This window comes from Symphalangus syndactylus, chromosome Y (assembly GCF_028878055.3).
Source record: "Symphalangus syndactylus isolate Jambi chromosome Y, NHGRI_mSymSyn1-v2.1_pri, whole genome shotgun sequence".
In the NCBI taxonomy this organism is placed as follows: Eukaryota; Metazoa; Chordata; class Mammalia; order Primates; family Hylobatidae; genus Symphalangus; species Symphalangus syndactylus.
In genome coordinates, this window is record NC_072448.2 from 1,428,790 (window position 1) to 1,450,374 (window position 21,585).

Consider the following 21,585-nt stretch of genomic DNA (forward strand, 5'->3'; position numbering starts at 1 on the left):
TACTTTTGATTGAGCCGTTCTGAAACACTCTTTCTGTAGAAACTGCAATTGGACATTCTGAGCGCTAGGAGGCCTATATTGGGAAAAAGAATGTCTACAAATAAAAACTACACAGAAGAATTGTGTGAAACTTCTTTCTGTTCTGTTTGTTCAACTAAAAGAGTTGAACCTTAGTTTTGATTGAGCCGTTCTGAAACACTCTTTCTGTAGAAAATGCAAGTGGAGATTCAGAGCGCTCAGAGGGTAATAGTGGATAAAGGAATGTCTCCAAATATAAACTACACAGAATCATTCTGTGAAACTTCTTTCTGATCTGTGCATTCAGCTAACAGACTTAAACCATACTTTTGATTGAGCAGATCTGAACACTCTTTCTGTAGAAAATGCAACTGGACATTTGGAGCGCTAAGAGAGTAGTAGTGGAAAAAGGAATATATTCAAATATAAACTACACAGAAGCATTCTGTGAAACTTCTTTCTGATCTGAGCATTCAGCTAAGAGAGTTAAACCATACTTTTGATTGAGCAGTTTTGAAACACTCTGTCTGTAGAAAATGCAACTGGACATTCGTAGCGCTAATTGGGTAATAGTGGAAAAAATAATATGTTCAAATATAAACTACACAGAAGCATTGTATGAAACTTCTTTCTGTTCTGTGCATTCAACTAACAGAGTTGAACCTTTCTTTTGATTGAGCCGTTCTGAAACACTCTTTCTGTAGAAACTGCAATTGGACATTCTGAGCGCTAGGAGGCCTATATTGGGAAAATGAATGTCTACAAATAAAAACTACACAGAAGAATTGTGTGAAACATCTTTCTGTTCTGTTTGTTCAACTAAAAGAGTTGAACCTTAGTTTTGATTGAGTCGTTCTGAAACACTCTTTCTGTAGGAAATGCAAGTGGAGATTCGGAGCGCTAAGAGGGTAATAGTGGAAAAAGGAATGTCTCCAAATATAAACTATACAGAATCATTCTGTGAAACTTCTTTCTGATCTGTGCATTCAGCTAACAGAGTTAAACCATACTTTTGATTGAGAAGATCTGAACACTCTTTCTGTAGAAAATGCAACTGGACATTTGGAGCGCTAAGAGAGTAGTAGTGGAAAAAGCAATATATTCAAATATAAACTACACAGAAGCATTCTGTGAAACTTCTTTCTGATCTGAGCATTCAGCTAACAGAGTTAAACCATACTTTGGATTGAGCAGTTTTGAAACACTCTGTAGAAAATGCAACTGGGCATTCGTAGCGCTAATTGGGTAATAGTGGAAAAAAGAATATGTTCAAATATAAACTACACAGAAGCATTGTATGAAACTTCTTTCTGTTCTGTGCATGCAACTAACAGAGTTGAACCTTACTTTTGATTGAGCCGTTCTGAAACACTCTTTCTGTAGAAACTGCAATTGGACATTCTGAGCGCTAGGAGGCCTATATTGGGAAAAAGAATGTCTACAAATAAAAACTACACAGAAGAATTGTGTGAAACTTCTTTCTGTTCTGTTTGTTCAACTAAAAGAGTTGAACCTTAGTTTTGATTGAGCCGTTCTGAAACACTCTTTCTGTAGAAAATGCAAGTGGAGATTCGGAGCGCTCAGAGGGTAATAGTGGATAAAGGAATGTCTCCAAATATAAACTACACAGAATCATTCTGTGAAACTTCTTTCTGATCTGTGCATTCAGCTAACAGAGTTAAACCATACTTTTGATTGAGCAGATCTGAACACTCTTTCTGTAGAAAATGCAACTGGACATTTGGAGCGCTAAGAGAGTAGTAGTGGAAAAAGGAATATATTCAAATATAAACTACACAGAAGCATTCTGTGAAACTTCTTTCTGATCTGAGCATTCAGCTAACAGAGTTAAACCATACTTTTGATTGAGCAGTTTTGAAACACTCTGTCTGTAGAAAATGCAACTGGACATTCGTAGCGCTAATTGGGTAATAGTGGAAAAAATAATATGTTCAAATATAAACTACACAGAAGCATTGTATGAAACTTCTTTCTGTTCTGTGCATTCAACTAACAGAGTTGAACCTTACTTTTGATTGAGCCTTTCTGAAACACTCTTTCTGTAGAAACTGCAATTGGACTTTCTGAGCGCTAAGAGGCCTCTATTGGGAAAAATAATATCTTCAAATAAAAACTACACAGAAGCATTGTGTGAAACTTATTTCTGATATGTTCATTAAGCTAACAGAGTTAAACCATACTTTTGATTGCGCAGTTCTGAACACACTTTCTGTAGAAAATGCAAGTGGACATTCGGAGCGCTAAGAAGGTAATAGTGGAAAAAGGAATATATTCAAATATAAACTACACAGTAGCATTCTGTGAAAATTCTTTCTGTTCTGTGCATTCAACTAACAGAGTTGAACCTTACTTTTGATTGAGCCGTTCTGAAACACTCTTTCTGTAGAAACTGCAATTGGACATGCTAAGCGCTAAGAGGCCTACATTGGGAAAAAGAATATCTTCAAATAAAAACTACACAGATGCATTCTGTGAAACTTATTTCTGATCTGTAAATTCAGTTAACAGAGATAAAACATATTTTTGATTGAGCAGTTATGAAACACTCTTTTTGTAGAAAATGCAAGTGGAGATTCGGAGCGCTAAGAGGGTAATAGTGGAAAAGGAATGTCTTCAAATATAAACTACACAGAATCATTCGGTGAAATTTCTTTCTGATCTGTGCATTCAGCTAACAGTGTTAAACCATAATTTTGATTGAGCAGATCTGAACACTCTTTCTGTAGAAAATGCAACTGGACATTTGGAGCGCTAAGAGCGTAGTAGTGGAAAAAGGAATATATTCAAATATAAACTACACAGAAGCATTCTGTGAAACTTCTTTCTGATCTGAGCATTCAGCTAACAGAGTTAAACCATACTTTTGATTGAGCAGTTTTGAAACACTCTGTCTGTAGAAAATGCAACTGGACATTCGTAGCGCTAAGTGGGTAATAGTGGAAAAAAAATATGTTCAAATATAAAATACACAGAAGCATTGTATGAAACTTCTTTCTGTTCTGTGCATTCAACTAACAGAGTTGTACCTTACTTTTGATTGAGCCGTTCTGAAACACTCTTTCTGTAGAAACTGTAATTGGACATTCTGAGCGCTAAGAGGCATCTATTGGGAAAAATAATATCTTCAAATAAAAACTACACAGAAGCATTGCGTGAAACTTATTTCTGATATGTTCATTAAGCTAACAGAGTTAAACCATACTTTTGATTGCGCAGTTCTGAACACTCTTTCTGTAGAAAATGCAAGTGGACATTCGGTGCGCTAAGAGGGTAATAGTGGAAAAAGGAATATATTCAAATATAAACTACACAGTAGCATTCTGTGAAAATTCTTTCTGTTCTGTGCATTCAACGAACAGAGTTGAACCTTACTTTTGATTGAGCCGTTCTGAAACACTCTATCTGCAGAAACTGCAATTGGACATGCTAAGCGCTAAGAGGCCTACATTGGGAAAAAGAATATCTTCAAATAAAAACTACACAGATGCATTCTGTGAAACTTATTTCTGATCTGTAAATTCAGTTAACAGAGATAAAACATATTTTTGATTGAGCAGTTATGAAACACTCTTTTTGTAGAAAATGCAAGTGGAGATTCGGAGCGCTAAGAGGGTAATAGTGGAAAAGGAATGTCTTCAAGTATAAACTACACAGAATCATTCGGTGAAACTTCTTTCTGATCTGTGCATTCAGCTAACAGAGTTAAAGCATAATTTTGATTGAGCAGATCTGAACACTCTTTCTGTAGAAAATGCAACTGGACATTTGGAGCGCTAAGAGCGTAGTAGTGGAAAAAGGAATATATTCAAATATAAACTACACAGAAGCATTCTGTGAAACTTCTTTCTGATCTGAGCATTCAGCTAACAGAGTTAAACCATACTTTTGATTGAGCAGTTTTGAAACACTCTGTCTGTAGAAAATGCAACTGGACATTCGTAGCGCTAAGTGGGTAATAGTGGAAAAAAGAATATGTTCAAATATAAACTACACAGAAGCATTGTATGAAACTTCTTTCTGTTCTGTGCATTCAACTAACAGAATTGAACCTTACTTTTGATTGAGCCTTTCTGAAACACTCTTTCTGTAGAAACTGCAATTGGACATTCTGAGCGCTAAGAGGCCTATATTGGGAAAAATAATATCTTCAAATAAAAACTACACAGAAGCATTGCGTGAAACTTATTTCTGATATGTTCATTAAGCTAACAGAGTTAAACCATACTTTTGATTGGGCAGTTCTGAACACTCTTTCTGTAGAAAATGCAAGTGGACATTCGGAGCGCTAAGAGGGTAATAGTGGAAAAAGGAATATATTCAAATATAAACTACACAGTAGCATTCTGTGAAAATTCTTTGTGTTCTGTGCATTCAACTAACAGAGTTGAACCTTACTTTTGATTGAGCCGTTCTGAAACACTCTTTCTGTAGAAACTGAAATTGGACATGCTAAGCGCTAAGAGGCCTACATTGGGAAAAAGAATATCTTCAAATAAAAACTACACAGATGCATTCTGTGAATCTTATTTCTGATCTGTAAATTCAGTTAACAGAGATAAAACATATTTTTGATTGAGCAGTTATGAAACACTCTTTTTGTAGAAAATGCAAGTGGAGATTCGGAGCGCTAAGAGGGTAATAGTGGAAAAAGGAATGTCTTCAAATATAAACTACACAGAATCATTCGGTGAAACTTCTTTCTGATCTGAGCATTCAGCTAACAGAGTTAAACCATACTTTTGATTGAGCAGTTTTGAAACACTCTGTCTGTAGAAAATGCAACTGGACATTCGTAGCGCTAAGTGGGTAATAGTGGAAAAAAGAATATGTTCAAATATAAACTACACAGAAGCATTGTATGAAACTTCTTTCTGTTCTGTGCATTCAACTAACAGAGTTGAACCTTACTTTTGATTGAGCCGTTCTGAAACACTCTTTCTGTAGAAACTGCAATTGGACATTCTGAGCGCTGGGAGGCCTATATTGGGAAAAAGAATGTCTACAAATAAAAACTACACAGAAGAATTGTGTGAAACTTCTTTCTGTTCTGTTTGTTCAACTAAAAGTGTTGAACCTTAGTTTTGATTGAGCCGTTCTGAAACACTCTTTCTGTAGAAAATGCAAGTGGAGATTCGGAGCGCTAAGAGGGTAATAGTGGATAAAGGAATGTCTCCAAATATAAACTACACAGAATCATTCTGTGAAACTTCTTTCTGATCTGTGCATTCAGCTAACAGAGTTAAACCATACTTTTGATTGAGCAGATCTGAACACTCTTTCTGTAGAAAATGCAACTGGACATTTGGAGCGCTAAGAGAGTAGTAGTGGAAAAAGGTATATATTCAAATATAAACTGCACAGAAGCATTCTGTGAAACATATTTCTGATCTCAGCATTCAGCTAACAGAGTTAAACCATACTTTGATTGAGCAGTTTTGAAACACTCTGTCTGTAGAAAATGCAACTGGACATTCGTAGCGCTAATTGGGTAATAGTGGAAAAAATAATATGTTCAAATATAAACTACACAGAAGCATTGTATGAAACTTCTTTCTGTTCTGTGCATTCAACTAACAGAGTTGAACCTTACTTTTGATTGAGCATTTCTGAAACACTCTTTCTGTAGAAACTGCAATTGGACATTCTGAGCGCTAAGAGGACTCTATTGGGAAAAATAATATCTTCAAATAAAAGCTACACAGAAGCATTGTGTGAAACTTATTTCTGATATGTTCATTAAGCTAACAGAGTTAAACCATACTTTTGATTGCGCAGTTCTGAACACTCTTTCTGTAGAAAATGCAAGTGGAAATTCGGAGCGCTAAGAAGGTAATAGTGGAAAAAGAAATATATTCAAATATAAACTACACAGTAGCATTCTGTGAAAATTCTTTCTGTTCTGTGCATTCAACTAACAGAGTTGAACCTTACTTTTGATTGAGCCGTTCTGAAACACTCTTTCTGTAGAAACTGCAATTGGACATGCTAAGCGCTAAGAGGCCTACATTGGGAAAAAGAATATCTTCAAATAAAAACTACACAGATGCATTCTGTGAAACTTATTTCTGATCTGTAAATTCAGTTAACAGAGATAAAACATATTTTTGATTGAGCAGTTATGAAACACTCTTTTTGTAGAAAATGCAAGTGGAGATTCGGAGCGCTAAGAGGGTAATAGTGGAAAAGGAATGTCTTCAAATATAAACTACACAGAATCATGCGGTGAAACTTCTTTCTGATGTGTGCATTCAGCTAACAGAGTTAAACCATACTTTTGATTGAGCAGATCTGAACACTCTTTCTGTAGAAAATGCAACTGGACATTTGTAGCGCTAAGAGCGTAGTAGTGGAAAAAGGAATATATTCAAATATAAACTACACAGAAGCATTCTGTGAAACTTCGTTCTGATCTGAGCATTCAGCTAACAGAGTTAAACCATACTTTTGATTGAGCAGTTTTGAAACACTCTGTCTGTAGAAAATGCAACTGGACATTCGTAGCGCTAAGTGGGTAATAGTGGAAAAAAAATATGTTCAAATATAAACTACACAGAAGCATTGTATGAAACTTCTTTCTGTTCTGTGCATTCAACTAACAGAGTTGAACCTTACTTTTGATTGAGCCTTTCTGAAACACTCTTTCTGTAGAAACTGCAATTGGACATTCTGAGCGCTAAGAGGCCTCTATTGGGAAAAATAATATCTTCAAATAAAAACTACACAGAAGCATTGTGTGAAACTTATTCCTGATATGTTCATTAAGCTAACAGAGTTAAACCATACTTTTGATTGCGCAGTTCTGAACACTCTTTCTGAAGAAAATGCAAGTGGACATTCGGAGTGCTAAGAGGGTAATAGTGGAAAAAGGAATATATTCAAATATAAACTACACAGTAGCATTCTGTGAAAATTCTTTCTGTTCTGTGCATTCAACTAACAGAGTTGAACCTTACTTTTGATTGAGCCGTTCTGAAACACTCTTTCTGTAGAAACTGCAATTGGACATGCTAAGCGCTAAGAGGCCTATATTGGGAAAAAGAATATCTTCAAATAAAAACTACACAGATGCATTCTGTGAAACTTATTTCTGATCTGTAATTCAGTTAGCAGAGATAAAACATATTTTTGATTGAGCAGTTATGAAACACTCTTTTTGTAGAAAATGCAAGTGGAGATTCGGAGCGCTAAGAGGGTAATAGTGGAAAAAGGAATGTCTTCAAATATAAACTACACAGAATCATTCGGTGAAACTTTTTTCTGATCTGTGCATTCAGCTAACAGAGTTAAACCATACTTTTGATTGAGCAGATCTGAACACTCTTTCTGTAGAAAATGCAACTGGACATTTGGAGCGCTAAGAGCGTAGTAGTGGAAAAAGGAATATATTCAAATATAAACTACACAGAAGCATTCTGTGAAACTTCTTTCTGATCTGAGCATTCAGCTAACAGAGTTAAACCATACTTTTGATTGAGCAGTTTTGAAACACTCTGTCTGTAGAAAATGCAACTGGACATTCGTAGCGCTAAGTGGGTAATAGTGGAAAAAAAATATGCTCAAATATAAACTACACAGAAGCATTGTATTAAACTTCTTTCTGTTCTGTGCATTCAACTAACAGATTTGAACCTTACTTTTGATTGAGCCTTTCTGAAACACTCTTTCTGTAGAAACTGCAATTGGACATGCTAAGCGCTAAGAGGCCTACATTGGGAAAAAGAATATCTTCAAATAAAAACTACACAGATGCATTCTGTGAAACTTATTTCTGATCTGTAAATTCAGTTAGCAGAGATAAAACATATTTTTGATTGAGCAGTTATGAAACACACTTTTTGTAGAAATTGCAAGTAGAGATTCGGAGCGCTAAGAGGGTAATAGTGGAAAAAGGAATCTCTTCAAATATAAACTACACAGAATCATTCGGGGAAACTTCTTTCTGATCTGTGCATTCAGCTAACAGAGTTAAACCATACATTTGATTGAGCAGATCTGAACACTCTTTCTGTAGAAAATGCAACTGGACATTTGGAGCGCTAAGAGCGTAGTAGTGGAAAAAGGAATATATTCAAATATAAACTACACAGAAGCATTCTGTGAAACTTCTTTCTGATCTGAGCATTCAGCTAACAGAGTTAAACCATACTTTTGATTGAGCAGTTTTGAAACACTCTGTCTGTAGAAAATGCAACTGGACGTTCGTAGCGCTAAGAGGGTAATAGTGGAAAAAAGAATATATTCAAATATAAACTACACAGAAGCATTGTATGAAACTTCTTTCTGTTCTGTGCATTCAACTAACAGAGTTGAACCTTACTTTTGATTGAGCCTTTCTGATACACTCTTTCTGTAGAAACTGCAATTGGACATTCTGAGCGCTAAGAGGCCTATATTGGGAAAAATAATATCTTCAAATAAAAACTACACAGAAGCATTGCGTGAAACTTATTTCTGATATGTTCATTAAGCTAACAGAGTTAAACCATACTTTTGATTGCGCAGTTCTGAACACTCTTTCTGTAGAAAATGCAAGTGGACATTCGGAGCGCTAAGAGGGTAATAGTGGAAAAAGGAATATATTCAAATATAAACTACACAGTAGCATTCTGTGAAAATTCTTTCTGTTCTGTGCATTCAACTAACAGAGTTGAACCTTACTTTTGATTGAGCCGTTCTGAAACACTCTTTCTGTAGAAACTGCAATTGGACATGCTGAGCGCTAAGAGGCCTACATTGGGAAAAAGAATATCTTCAAATAAAAACTACACAGATGCATTCTGTGAAACTTATTTCTGATCTGTAAATTCAGTTAACAGAGATAAAACCTATTTTTGATTGAGCAGTTATGAAACACTCTTTTTGTAGAAAATGCAAGTGGAGATTCGGAGCGCTAAGAGGGTAATAGTGGAAAAAGGAATGTCTTCAAATATAAACTACACAGAATCATTCGGTGAAACATCTTTCTGATCTGTGCATTCAGCTAACAGGGTTAAACCATACTTTTGATTGAGCAGATCTGAACACTCTTTCTGTAGAAAATGCAACTGGACATTTGGAGCGCTAAGAGCGTAGTAGTGGAAAAAGGAATATATTCAAATATAAACTACACAGAAGCATTCTGTGAAACTTCTTTCTGATCTGAGCATTCAGCAAACAGAGTTAAACAATACTTTTGATTGAGCAGTTTTGAAACACTCTGTCTGTAGAAAATGCAACTGGACATTCGTAGCGCTAAGTGGGTAATAGAGGAAAAAAAAATATGTTCAAATATAAACTACACAGAAGCATTGTATGAAACTTCTTTCTGTTCTGTGCATTCAACTAACAGAGTTGAACCTTACTTTTGATTGAGCCATTCTGAAACACTCTTTCTGTAGAAACTGCAATTGGACATTCTGAGCGCTAGGAGGCCTATATTGGGAAAAAGAATGTCTACAAATAAAAACTACACAGAAGAATTGTGTGAAACTTCTTTCTGTTCTGTTTGTTCAACTAAAAGAGTTGAACCTTAGTTTTGATTGAGCCGTTCTGAAACACTCTTTCTGTAGAAAATGCAAGTGGAGATTCGGAGCGCTAAGAGGGTAATAGTGGATAAAGGAATGTCTCCAAATATAAACTACACAGAATCATTCTCTGAAACTTCTTTTTGATCTGTGCATTCAGCTAACAGAGTTAAACCATACTTTTGATTGAGCAGAACTGAACACTGTTTCTGTAGAAAATGCAACTGGACAATTGGAGCGCTAAGAGAGTAGTAGTGGAAAAAGGAATATATTCAAATATGAACTACACAGAAGCATTCTGTGAAACTTCTTTCTGATCTGAGCATTCAGCTAACAGAGTTAAACCATACTTTTGATTGAGCAGTTTTGAAACACTCTGTCTGTAGAAAATGCAACTGGACATTCGTAGCGCTAATTGGGTAATAGTGGAAAAAATAATATGTTCAAATATAAACTACACAGAAGCATTGTATGAAACTTCTTTCTGTTCTGTGCATTCAACTAACAGAGTTGAACCTTACTTTTGATTGAGCCTTTCTGAAACACTCTTTCTGTAGAAACTGCAATTGGACATTCGGAGCGCTAAGAGGCCTCTATTGGGAAAAATAATATCTTCAAATAAAAACTACACAGAAGCATTGTGTGAAACTTATTTCTGATATGTTCATTAAGCTAACAGAGTTAAACCATACTTTTGATTGCGCAGTTCTGAACACTCTTTCTGTACAAAATGCAAGTGGACATTCGGAGCGCTAAGAAGGTAATAGTGGAAAAAGGAATATATTCAAATATAAACTACACATTAGCATTCTGTGAAAATTCTTTCTGTTCTGTGCATTCAACTAACAGAGTAGAACCTTACTTTTGATTGAGCCGTTCTGAAACACTCTTTCTGTAGAAACTGCAATTGGACATGCTAAGCGCTAAGAGGCCTACATTGGGAAAAAGAATATCTTCAAATAAAAACTACACAGATGCATTCTGTGAAACTTATTTCTGATCTGTAAATTCAGTTAACAAAGATAAAACATATTTTTGATTGAGCAGTTATGAAACACTCTTTTTGTAGAAAATGCAAGTGGAGATTCGGAGCGCTAAGAGGGTAATAGTGGAAAAAGGAATGTCTTCAAATATAAACTACACAGAATCATTCGGTGAAACTTCTTTCTGATCTGTGCATTCAGCTAACAGAGTTAAACCACACTTTTGATTGAGCAGATCTGAACACTCTTTCTGTAGAAAATGCAACTGGACATTTGGAGCGCTAAGAGCGTAGTAGTGGAAAAAGGAATATATTCAAATATAAACTACACAGAAGCATTCTGTGAAACTTCTTTCTCATCTGAGCATTCAGCTAACAGAGTTAAACCATACTTTTGATTGAGCAGTTTTGAAACACTCTGTCTGTAGAAAATGCACCTGGACATTCGTAGCGCTAAGTGGGTAATAGTGGAAAAAAGAATATGTTCAAATATAAACTACACAGAAGCATTGTATGAAACTTCTTTCTGTTCTGTGCATTCAACTAACAGAGTTGAACCTTACTTTTGATTGAGCCGTTCTGAAACATGCTTTCTGTAGAAACTGCAATTGGACATTCTGAGCGCTAAGAGGCCTATATTGGGAAAAAGAATGTCTACAAATAAAAACTACACAGAAGAATTGTGTGAAACTTCTTTCTGTTCTGTTTGTTCAACTAAAAGAGTTGAACTTTAGTTTTGATTGAGCCGTTCTGAAACACTCTTTCTGTAGAAAATGCAAGTGGAGATTCGGAGCGCTAAGAGGGTAATAGTGGAAAAAGGAATGTCTCCAAATATAAACTACACAGAATCATTCTGTGAAACTTCTTTCTGATCTGTGCATTCAGCTAACAGAGTTAAACCATGCTTTTGATTGAGCAGATCTGAACACTCTTTCTGTAGAAAATGCAACTGGACATTTGGTGCGCTAAGAGAGTAGTAGTGGAAAAAGGAATATATTCAAATATAAACTACACAGAAGCATTCTGTGAAACTTGTTTCTGATCTGAGCATTCAGCTAACAGAGTTAAACCATACTTTTGATTGAGCAGTTTTGAAACACTCTGTCTGTAGAAAATGCAACTGGACATTCGTAGCGCTAAGTGGGTAATAGTGGAAAAAAGAATATGTTCAAATATAAACTACACAGAAGCATTGTATGAAGCTTCTTTCTGTTCTGTGCATTCAACTAACAGAGTTGAACCTTACTTTTGATTGAGCCTTTCTGAAATTCCCTTTCTGTAGAAACTGCTATTGGACATTCTGAGCGCTAAGTGGCCTCTATTGGGAAAAATAATATCTTCAAATAAAAACTACACAGAAGCATTGTGTGAAACTTATTTCTGATATATTCATTAAGCTAACAGAGTTAAACCATACTTTTGATTGCACAGTTCTGAACACTCTTTCTGTAGAAAATGCAAGTGGACATTCGGATCGCTAAGAGGGTAATAGTGGAAAAAGGAATATATTCAAATATAAACTACACAGTAGCATTCTGTGAAAATTCTTTCTGTTCTGTGCATTCAACTAACAGAGTTGAACCTTACTTTTGATTGAGCCGTTCTGAAACACTCTTTCTGTAGAAACTGCAATTGGACATGCTAAGCGCTAAGAGGCCTACATTGGGAAAAAGAATATCTTCAAATAAAAACTACACAGATGCATTCTGTGAAACTTATTTCTGATCTGTAAATTCAGTTAACAGAGATAAAACATATTTTTGATTGAGCAGTTATGAAACACTCTTTTTGTAGAAAATGCAAGTGGAGATTCGGAGCGCTAAGAGGGTAATAGTGGAAAAAGGAATGTCTTCAAATATAAACTACACAGAATCATTCGGGGAAACTTCTTTCTGATCTGTGCATTCAGCTAACAGAGTTCAACCATACTTTTGATTGAGCAGATCTGAAGACTCTTTCTGTAGAAAATGCAACTGGACATTTGGAGCGCTAAGAGCGTAGTAGTGGAAAAAGGAATATATTCAAATATAAACTACACAGAAGCATTCTGTGAAACTTCTTTCTGATCTGAGCATTCAGCTAACAGAGTTAAACCATACTTTTGATTGAGCAGTTTTGAAACACTCTGTCTGTAGAAAATGCAACTGGACATTCGTAGCGCTAAGTGGGTAATACTGGAAAAAAGAATATGTTCAAATATAAACTACACAGAAGCATTGTATGAAACTTCTTTCTGTTCTGTGCATTCAACTAACAGAGTTGAACCTTACTTTTCATTGAGCCTTTCTGAAACACTCTTTCTGTAGAAACTGCAATTGGACATTCTGAGCGCTAAGAGGCCTATATTGGGAAAAATAATATCTTCAAATAAAAACTACACAGAAGCATTGCGTGAAACTTATTTCTGATATGTTCATTAAGCTAACAGAGTTAAACCATACATTTGATTGCGCAGTTCTGAACACTCTTTCTGTAGAAAATGCAAGTGGACATTCTGAGCGCTAAGAGGGTAATAGTGGAGAAAGGAATATATTCAAATATAAACTACACAGTAGCATTCTGTGAAAATACTTTCTGTTCTGTGCATTCAACTAACAGAGTTGAACCTTACTTTTGATTGAGCCTTTCTGAAACACTCTTTCTGTAGAAACTGCAATTGGACATTCTGAGCGCTAAGAGGCCTCTATTGGGAAAAATAATATCTTCAAATAAAAACTACACAGAAGCATTGTGTGAAACTTATTTCTGATATGTTCATTAAGCTAACAGAGTTAAACCATACTTTTGATTGCGCAGTTCTGAACACTCTTTCTGTACAAAATGCAAGTGGACATTCGGAGCGCTAAGAAGGTAATAGTGGAAAAAGGAATATATTCAAATATAAACTACACATTAGCATTCTGTGAAAATTCTTTCTGTTCTGTGCATTCAACTAACAGAGTAGAACCTTACTTTTGATTGAGCCGTTCTGAAACACTCTTTCTGTAGAAACTGCAATTGGACATGCTAAGCTCTAAGAGGCCTACATTGGGAAAAAGAATATCTTCAAATAAAAACTACACAGATGCATTCTGTGAAACTTATTTCTGATCTGTAAATTCAGTTAACAAAGATAAAACATATTTTTGATTGAGCAGTTATGAAACACTCTTTTTGTAGAAAATGCAAGTGGAGATTCGGAGCGCTAAGAGGGTAATAGTGGAAAAAGGAATGTCTTCAAATATAAACTACACAGAATCATTCGGTGAAACTTCTTTCTGATCTGTGCATTCAGCTAACAGAGTTAAACCACACTTTTGATTGAGCAGATCTGAACACTCTTTCTGTAGAAAATGCAACTGGACATTTGGAGCGCTAAGAGCGTAGTAGTGGAAAAAGGAATATATTCAAATATAAACTACACAGAAGCATTCTGTGAAACTTCTTTCTCATCTGAGCATTCAGCTAACAGAGTTAAACCATACTTTTGATTGAGCAGTTTTGAAACACTCTGTCTGTAGAAAATGCACCTGGACATTCGTAGCGCTAAGTGGGTAATAGTGGAAAAAAGAATATGTTCAAATATAAACTACACAGAAGCATTGTATGAAACTTTTTCTGTTCTGTGCATTCAACTAACAGAGTTGAACCTTACTTTTGATTGAGCCGTTCTGAAACATGCTTTCTGTAGAAACTGCAATTGGACATTCTGAGCGCTAAGAGGCCTATATTGGGAAAAAGAATGTCTACAAATAAAAACTACTCAGAAGAATTGTGTGAAACTTCTTTCTGTTCTGTTTGTTCAACTAAAAGAGTTGAACCTTAGTTTTGATTGAGCCGTTCTGAAACACTCTTTCTGTAGAAAATGCAAGTGGAGATTCGGAGCGCTAAGAGGGTAATAGTGGAAAAAGGAATGTCTCCAAATATAAACTACACAGAATCATTCTGTGAAACTTCTTTCTGATCTGTGCATTCAGCTAACAGAGTTAAACCATGCTTTTGATTGAGCAGATCTGAACACTCTTTCTGTAGAAAATGCAACTGGACATTTGGTGCGCTAAGAGAGTAGTAGTGGAAAAAGGAATATATTCAAATATAAACTACACAGAAGCATTCTGTGAAACTTGTTTCTGATCTGAGCATTCAGCTAACAGAGTTAAACCATACTTTTGATTGAGCAGTTTTGAAACACTCTGTCTGTAGAAAATGCAACTGGACATTCGTAGCGCTAAGTGGGTAATAGTGGAAAAAAGAATATGTTCAAATATAAACTACACAGAAGCATTGTATGAAGCTTCTTTCTGTTCTGTGCATTCAACTAACAGAGTTGAACCTTACTTTTGATTGAGCCTTTCTGAAATTCCCTTTCTGTAGAAACTGCTATTGGACATTCTGAGCGCTAAGAGGCCTCTATTGGGAAAAATAATATCTTCAAATAAAAACTACACAGAAGCATTGTGTGAAACTTATTCCTGATATGTTCATTAAGCTAACAGAGTTAAACCATACTTTTGATTGCGCAGTTCTGAACACTCTTTCTGTAGAAAATGCAAGTGGACATTCGGAGTGCTAAGAGGGTAATAGTGGAAAAAGGAATATATTCAAATATAAACTACACAGTAGCATTCTGTGAAAATTCTTTCTGTTCTGTGCATTCAACTAACAGAGTTGAACCTTACTTTTGATTGAGCCGTTCTGAAACACTCTTTCTGTAGAAACTGCAATTGGACATGCTAAGCGCTAAGAGGCCTATATTGGGAAAAAGAATATCTTCAAATAAAAACTACACAGATGCATTCTGTGAAACTTATTTCTGATCTGTAATTCAGTTAGCAGAGATAAAACATATTTTTGATTGAGCAGTTATGAAACACTCTTTTTGTAGAAAATGCAAGTGGAGATTCGGAGCGCTAAGAGGGTAATAGTGGAAAAAGGAATGTCTTCAAATATAAACTACACAGAATCATTCGGTGAAACTTTTTTCTGATCTGTGCATTCAGCTAACAGAGTTAAACCATACTTTTGATTGAGCAGATCTGAACACTCTTTCTGTAGAAAATGCAACTGGACATTTGGAGCGCTAAGAGCGTAGTAGTGGAAAAAGGAATATATTCAAATATAAACTACACAGAAGCATTCTGTGAAACTTCTTTCTGATCTGAGCATTCAGCTAACAGAGTTAAACCATACTTTTGATTGAGCAGTTTTGAAACACTCTGTCTGTAGAAAATGCAACTGGACATTCGTAGCGCTAAGTGGGTAATAGTGGAAAAAAAAATATGCTCAAATATGAACTACACAGAAGCATTGTATGAAACTTCTTTCTGTTCTGTGCATTCAACTAACAGATTTGAACCTTAATTTTGTTTGAGCCTTTCTGAAACACTCTTTCTGTAGAAACTGCAATTGGACATGCTAAGCGCTAAGAGGCCTACATTGGGAAAAAGAATATCTTCAAATAAAAACTACACAGATGCATTCTGTGAAACTTATTTCTGATCTGTAAATTCAGTTAGCAGAGATAAAACGTATTTTTGATTGAGCAGTTATGAAACACTCTTTTTGTAGAAATTGCAAGTAGAGATTCGGAGCGCTAAGAGGGTAATAGTGGAAAAAGGAATGTCTTCAAATATAAACTACACAGAATCATTCGGGGAAACTTCTTTCTGATCTGTGCATTCAGCTAACAGAGTTAAACCATACATTTGATTGAGCAGATCTGAACACTCTTTCTGTAGAAAATGCAACTGGACATTTGGAGCGCTAAGAGCGTAGTAGTGGAAAAAGGAATATATTCAAATATAAACTACACAGAAGCATTCTGTGAAACTTCTTTCTGATCTGAGCATTCAGCTAACAGAGTTAAACCATACTTTTGATTGAGCAGTTTTGAAACACTCTGTCTGTAGAAAATGCAACTGGACGTTCGTAGCGCTAAGAGGGTAATAGTGGAAAAAAGAATATATTCAAATATAAACTACACAGAAGCATTGTATGAAACTTCTTTCTGTTCTGTGCATTCAACTAACAGAGTTGAACCTTACTTTTGATTGAGCCTTTCTGATACACTCTTTCTGTAGAAACTGCAATTGGACATTCTGAGCGCTAAGAGGCCTATATTGGGAAAAATAATATCTTCAAATAAAAACTACACAGAAGCATTGCGTGAAACTTATTTCTGATATGTTCATTAAGCTAACAGAGTTAAACCATACTTTTGATTGCGCAGTTCTGAACACTCTTTCTGTAGAAAATGCAAGTGGACATTCGGAGCGCTAAGAGGGTAATAGTGGAAAAAGGAATATATTCAAATATAAACTACACAGTAGCATACTGTGAAAATTCTTTGTGTTCTGTGCATTCAACTAACAGAGTTGAACCTTACTTTTGATTGAGCCGTTCTGAAACACTCTTTCTGTAGAAACTGCAATTGGACATGCTGAGCGCTAAGAGGCCTACATTGGGAAAAAGAATATCTTCAAATAAAAACTACACAGATGCATTCTGTGAAACTTATTTCTGATCTGTAAATTCAGTTAACAGAGATAAAACATATTTTTGATTGAGCAGTTATGAAACACTCTTTTTGTAGAAAATGCAAGTGGAGATTCGGAGCGCTAAGAGGGTAATAGTGGAAAAAGGAATGTCTTCAAATATAAACTACACAGAATCATTCGGTGAAACATCTTTCTGATCTGTGCATTCAGCTAACAGGGTTAAACCATACTTTTGATTGAGCAGATCTGAACACTCTTTCTGTAGAAAATGCAACTGGACATTTGGAGCGCTAAGAGCGTAGTAGTGGAAAAAGGAATATATTCAAATATAAACTACACAGAAGCATTCTGTGAAACTTCTTTCTGATCTGAGCATTCAGCAAACAGAGTTAAACAATACTTTTGATTGAGCAGTTTTGAAACACTCTGTCTGTAGAAAATGCAACTGGACATTCGTAGCGCTAAGTGGGTAATAGAGGAAAAAAAAATATGTTCAAATATAAACTACACAGAAACATTGTATGAAACTTCTTTCTGTTCTGTGCATTCAACTAACAGAGTTGAACCTTACTTTTGATTGAGCCATTCTGAAACACTCTTTCTGTAGAAACTGCAATTGGACATTCTGAGCGCTAGGAGGCCTATATTGGGAAAAAGAATGTCTACAAATAAAAACTACACAGAAGAATTGTGTGAAACTTCTTTCTGTTCTGTTTGTTCAACTAAAAGAGTTGAACCTTAGTTTTGATTGAGCCGTTCTGAAACACTCTTTCTGTAGAAAATGCAAGTGGAGATTCGGAGCGCTAAGAGGGTAATAGTGGATAAAGGAATGTCTCCAAATATAAACTACACAGAATCATTCTCTGAAACTCCTTTTTGATCTGTGCATTCAGCTAACAGAGTTAAACCATACTTTTGATTGAGCAGAACTGAACACTGTTTCTGTAGAAAATGCAACTGGACAATTGGAGCGCTAAGAGAGTAGTAGTGGAAAAAGGAATATATTCAAATATGAACTACACAGAAGCATTCTGTGAAACTTCTTTCTGATCTGAGCATTCAGCTAACAGAGTTAAACCATACTTTTGATTGAGCAGTTTTGAAACACTCTGTCTGTAGAAAATGCAACTGGACATTCGTAGCGCTAATTGGGTAATAGTGGAAAAAATAATATGTTCAAATATAAACTACACAGAAGCATTGTATGAAACTTCTTTCTGTTCTGTGCATTCAACTAACAGAGTTGAACCTTACTTTTGATTGAGCCTTTCTGAAACACTCTTTCTGTAGAAACTGCAATTGGACATTCGGAGCGCTAAGAGGCCTCTATTGGGAAAAATAATATCTTCAAATAAAAACTACACAGAAGCATTGTGTGAAACTTATTTCTGATATGTTCATTAAGCTAACAGAGTTAAACCATACTTTTGATTGCGCAGTTCTGAACACTCTTTCTGTACAAAATGCAAATGGACATTCGGAGCGCTAAGAAGGTAATAGTGGAAAAAGGAATATATTCAAATATAAACTACACATTAGCATTCTGTGAAAATTCTTTCTGTTCTGTGCATTCAACTAACAGAGTAGAACCTTACTTTTGATTGAGCCGTTCTGAAACACTCTTTCTGTAGAAACTGCAATTGGACATGCTAAGCGCTAAGAGGCCTACATTGGGAAAAAGAATATCTTCAAATAAAAACTACACAGATGCATTCTGTGAAACTTATTTCTGATCTGTAAATTCAGTTAACAAAGATAAAACATATTTTTGATTGAGCAGTTATGAAACACTCTTTTTGTAGAAAATGCAAGTGGAGATTCGGAGCGCTAAGAGGGTAATAGTGGAAAAAGGAATGTCTTCAAATATAAACTACACAGAATCATTCGGTGAAACTTCTTTCTGATCTGTGCATTCAGCTAACAGAGTTAAACCACACTTTTGATTGAGCAGATCTGAACACTCTTTCTGTAGAAAATACAACTGGACATTTGGAGCGCTAAGAGCGTAGTAGTGGAAAAAGGAATATATTCAAATATAAACTACACAGAAGCATTCTGTGAAACTTCTTTCTCATCTGAGCATTCAGCTAACAGAGTTAAACCATACTTTTGATTGAGCAGTTTTGAAACACTCTGTCTGTAGAAAATGCACCTGGACATTCGTAGCGCTAAGTGGGTAATAGTGGAAAAAAGAATATGTTCAAATATAAACTACACAGAAGCATTGTATGAAACTTCTTTCTGTTCTGTGCATTCAACTAACAGAGTTGAACCTTACTTTTGATTGAGCCGTTCTGAAACATGCTTTCTGTAGAAACTGCAATTGGACATTCTGAGCGCTAAGAGGCCTATATTGGGAAAAAGAATGTCTACAAATAAAAACTACACAGAAGAATTGTGTGAAACTTCTTTCTCTTCTGTTTGTTCAACTAAAAGAGTTGAACTTTAGTTTTGATTGAGCCGTTCTGAAACACTCTTTCTGTAGAAAATGCAAGTGGAGATTCGGAGCGCTAAGAGGGTAATAGTGGAAAAAGGAATGTCTCCAAATATAAACTACACAGAATCATTCTGTGAAACTTCTTTCTGATCTGTGCATTCAGTTAACAGAGTTAAACCATGCTTTTGATTGAGCAGATCTGAACACTCTTTCTGTAGAAAATGCAACTGGACATTTGGAGCGCTAAGAGAGTAGTAGTGGAAAAAGGAATATATTCAAATATAAACTACACAGAAGCATTCTGTGAAACTTGTTTCTGATCTGAGCATTCAGCTAACAGAGTTAAACCATACTTTTGATTGAGCAGTTTTGAAACACTCTGTCTGTAGAAAATGCAACTGGACATTCGTAGCGCTAAGTGGGTAATAGTGGAAAAAAGAATATGTTCAAATATAAACTACACAGAAGCATTGTATGAAGCTTCTTTCTGTTCTGTGCATTCAACTAACAGAGTTGAACCTTACTTTTGATTGAGCCTTTCTGAAATTCCCTTTCTGTAGAAACTGCTATTGGACATTCTGAGCGCTAAGTGGCCTCTATTGGGAAAAATAATATCTTCAAATAAAAACTACACAGAAGCATTGTGTGAAACTTATTTCTGATATATTCATTAAGCTAACAGAGTTAAACCATACTTTTGATTGCGCAGTTCTGAACACTCTTTCTGTAGAAAATGCAAGTGGACATTCGGATCGCTAAGAGGGTAATAGTGGAAAAAGGAATATATTCAAATATAAACTACACAGTAGCATTCTGTGAAAATTCTTTCTGTTCTGTGCATTCAACTAACAGAGTTGAACCTTACTTTTGATTGAGCCGTTCTGAAACACTCTTTCTGTAGAAACTGCAATTGGACATGCTAAGCGCTAAGAGGCCTACATTGGGAAAAAGAATATCTTCAAATAAAAACTACACAGATGCATTCTGTGAAACTTATTTCTGATCTGTAAATTCAGTTAACAGAGATAAAACATATTTTTGATTGAGCAGTTATGAAACACTCTTTTTGTAGAAAATGCAAGTGGAGATTCGGAGCGCTAAGAGGGTAATAGTGGAAAAAGGAATGTCTTCAAATATAAACTACACAGAATCATTCGGGGAAACTTCTTTCTGATCTGTGCATTCAGCTAACAGAGTTAAACCATACTTTTGATTGAGCAGATCTGAAGACTCTTTCTGTAGAAAATGCAACTGGACATTTGGAGCGCTAAGAGCGTAGTAGTGGAAAAAGGAATATATTCAAATATAAACTACACAGAAGCATTCTGTGAAACTTCTTTCTGATCTGAGCATTCAGCTAACAGAGTTAAACCATACTTTTGATTGAGCAGTTTTGAAACACTCTGTCTGTAGAAAAGGCAACTGGACATTCGTAGCGCTAAGTGGGTAATACTGGAAAAAAGAATATGTTCAAATATAAACTACACAGAAGCATTGTATGAAACTTCTTTCTGTTCTGTGCATTCAACTAACAGAGTTGAACCTTACTTTTGATTGAGCCTTTCTGAAACACTCTTTCTGTAGAAACTGCAATTGGACATTCTGAGCGCTAAGAGGCCTATATTGGGAAAAATAATATCTTCAAATAAAAACTACACAGAAGCATTGCGTGAAACTTATTTCTGATATGTTCATTAAGCTAACAGAGTTAAACCATACTTTTGATTGCGCAGTTCTGAACACTCTTTCTGTAGAAAATGCAAGTGGACATTCTGAGCGCTAAGAGGGTAATAGTGGAGAAAGGAATATATTCAAATATAAACTACACAGTAGCATTCTGTTAAAATACTTTCTGTTCTGTGCATTCAACTAACAGAGTTGAACCTTACTTTTGATTGAGCCTTTCTGAAACACTCTTTCTGTAGAAACTGCAATTGGACATTCTGAGCGCTAAGAGGCCTCTATTGGGAAAAATAATATCTTCAAATAAAAACTACACAGAAGCATTGTGTGAAACTTATTTCTGATATGTTCATTAAGCTAACAGAGTTAAACCATACTTTTGATTGCGCAGTTCTGAACACTCTTTCTGTACAAAATGCAAGTGGACATTCGGAGCGCTAAGAAGGTAATAGTGGAAAAAGGAAT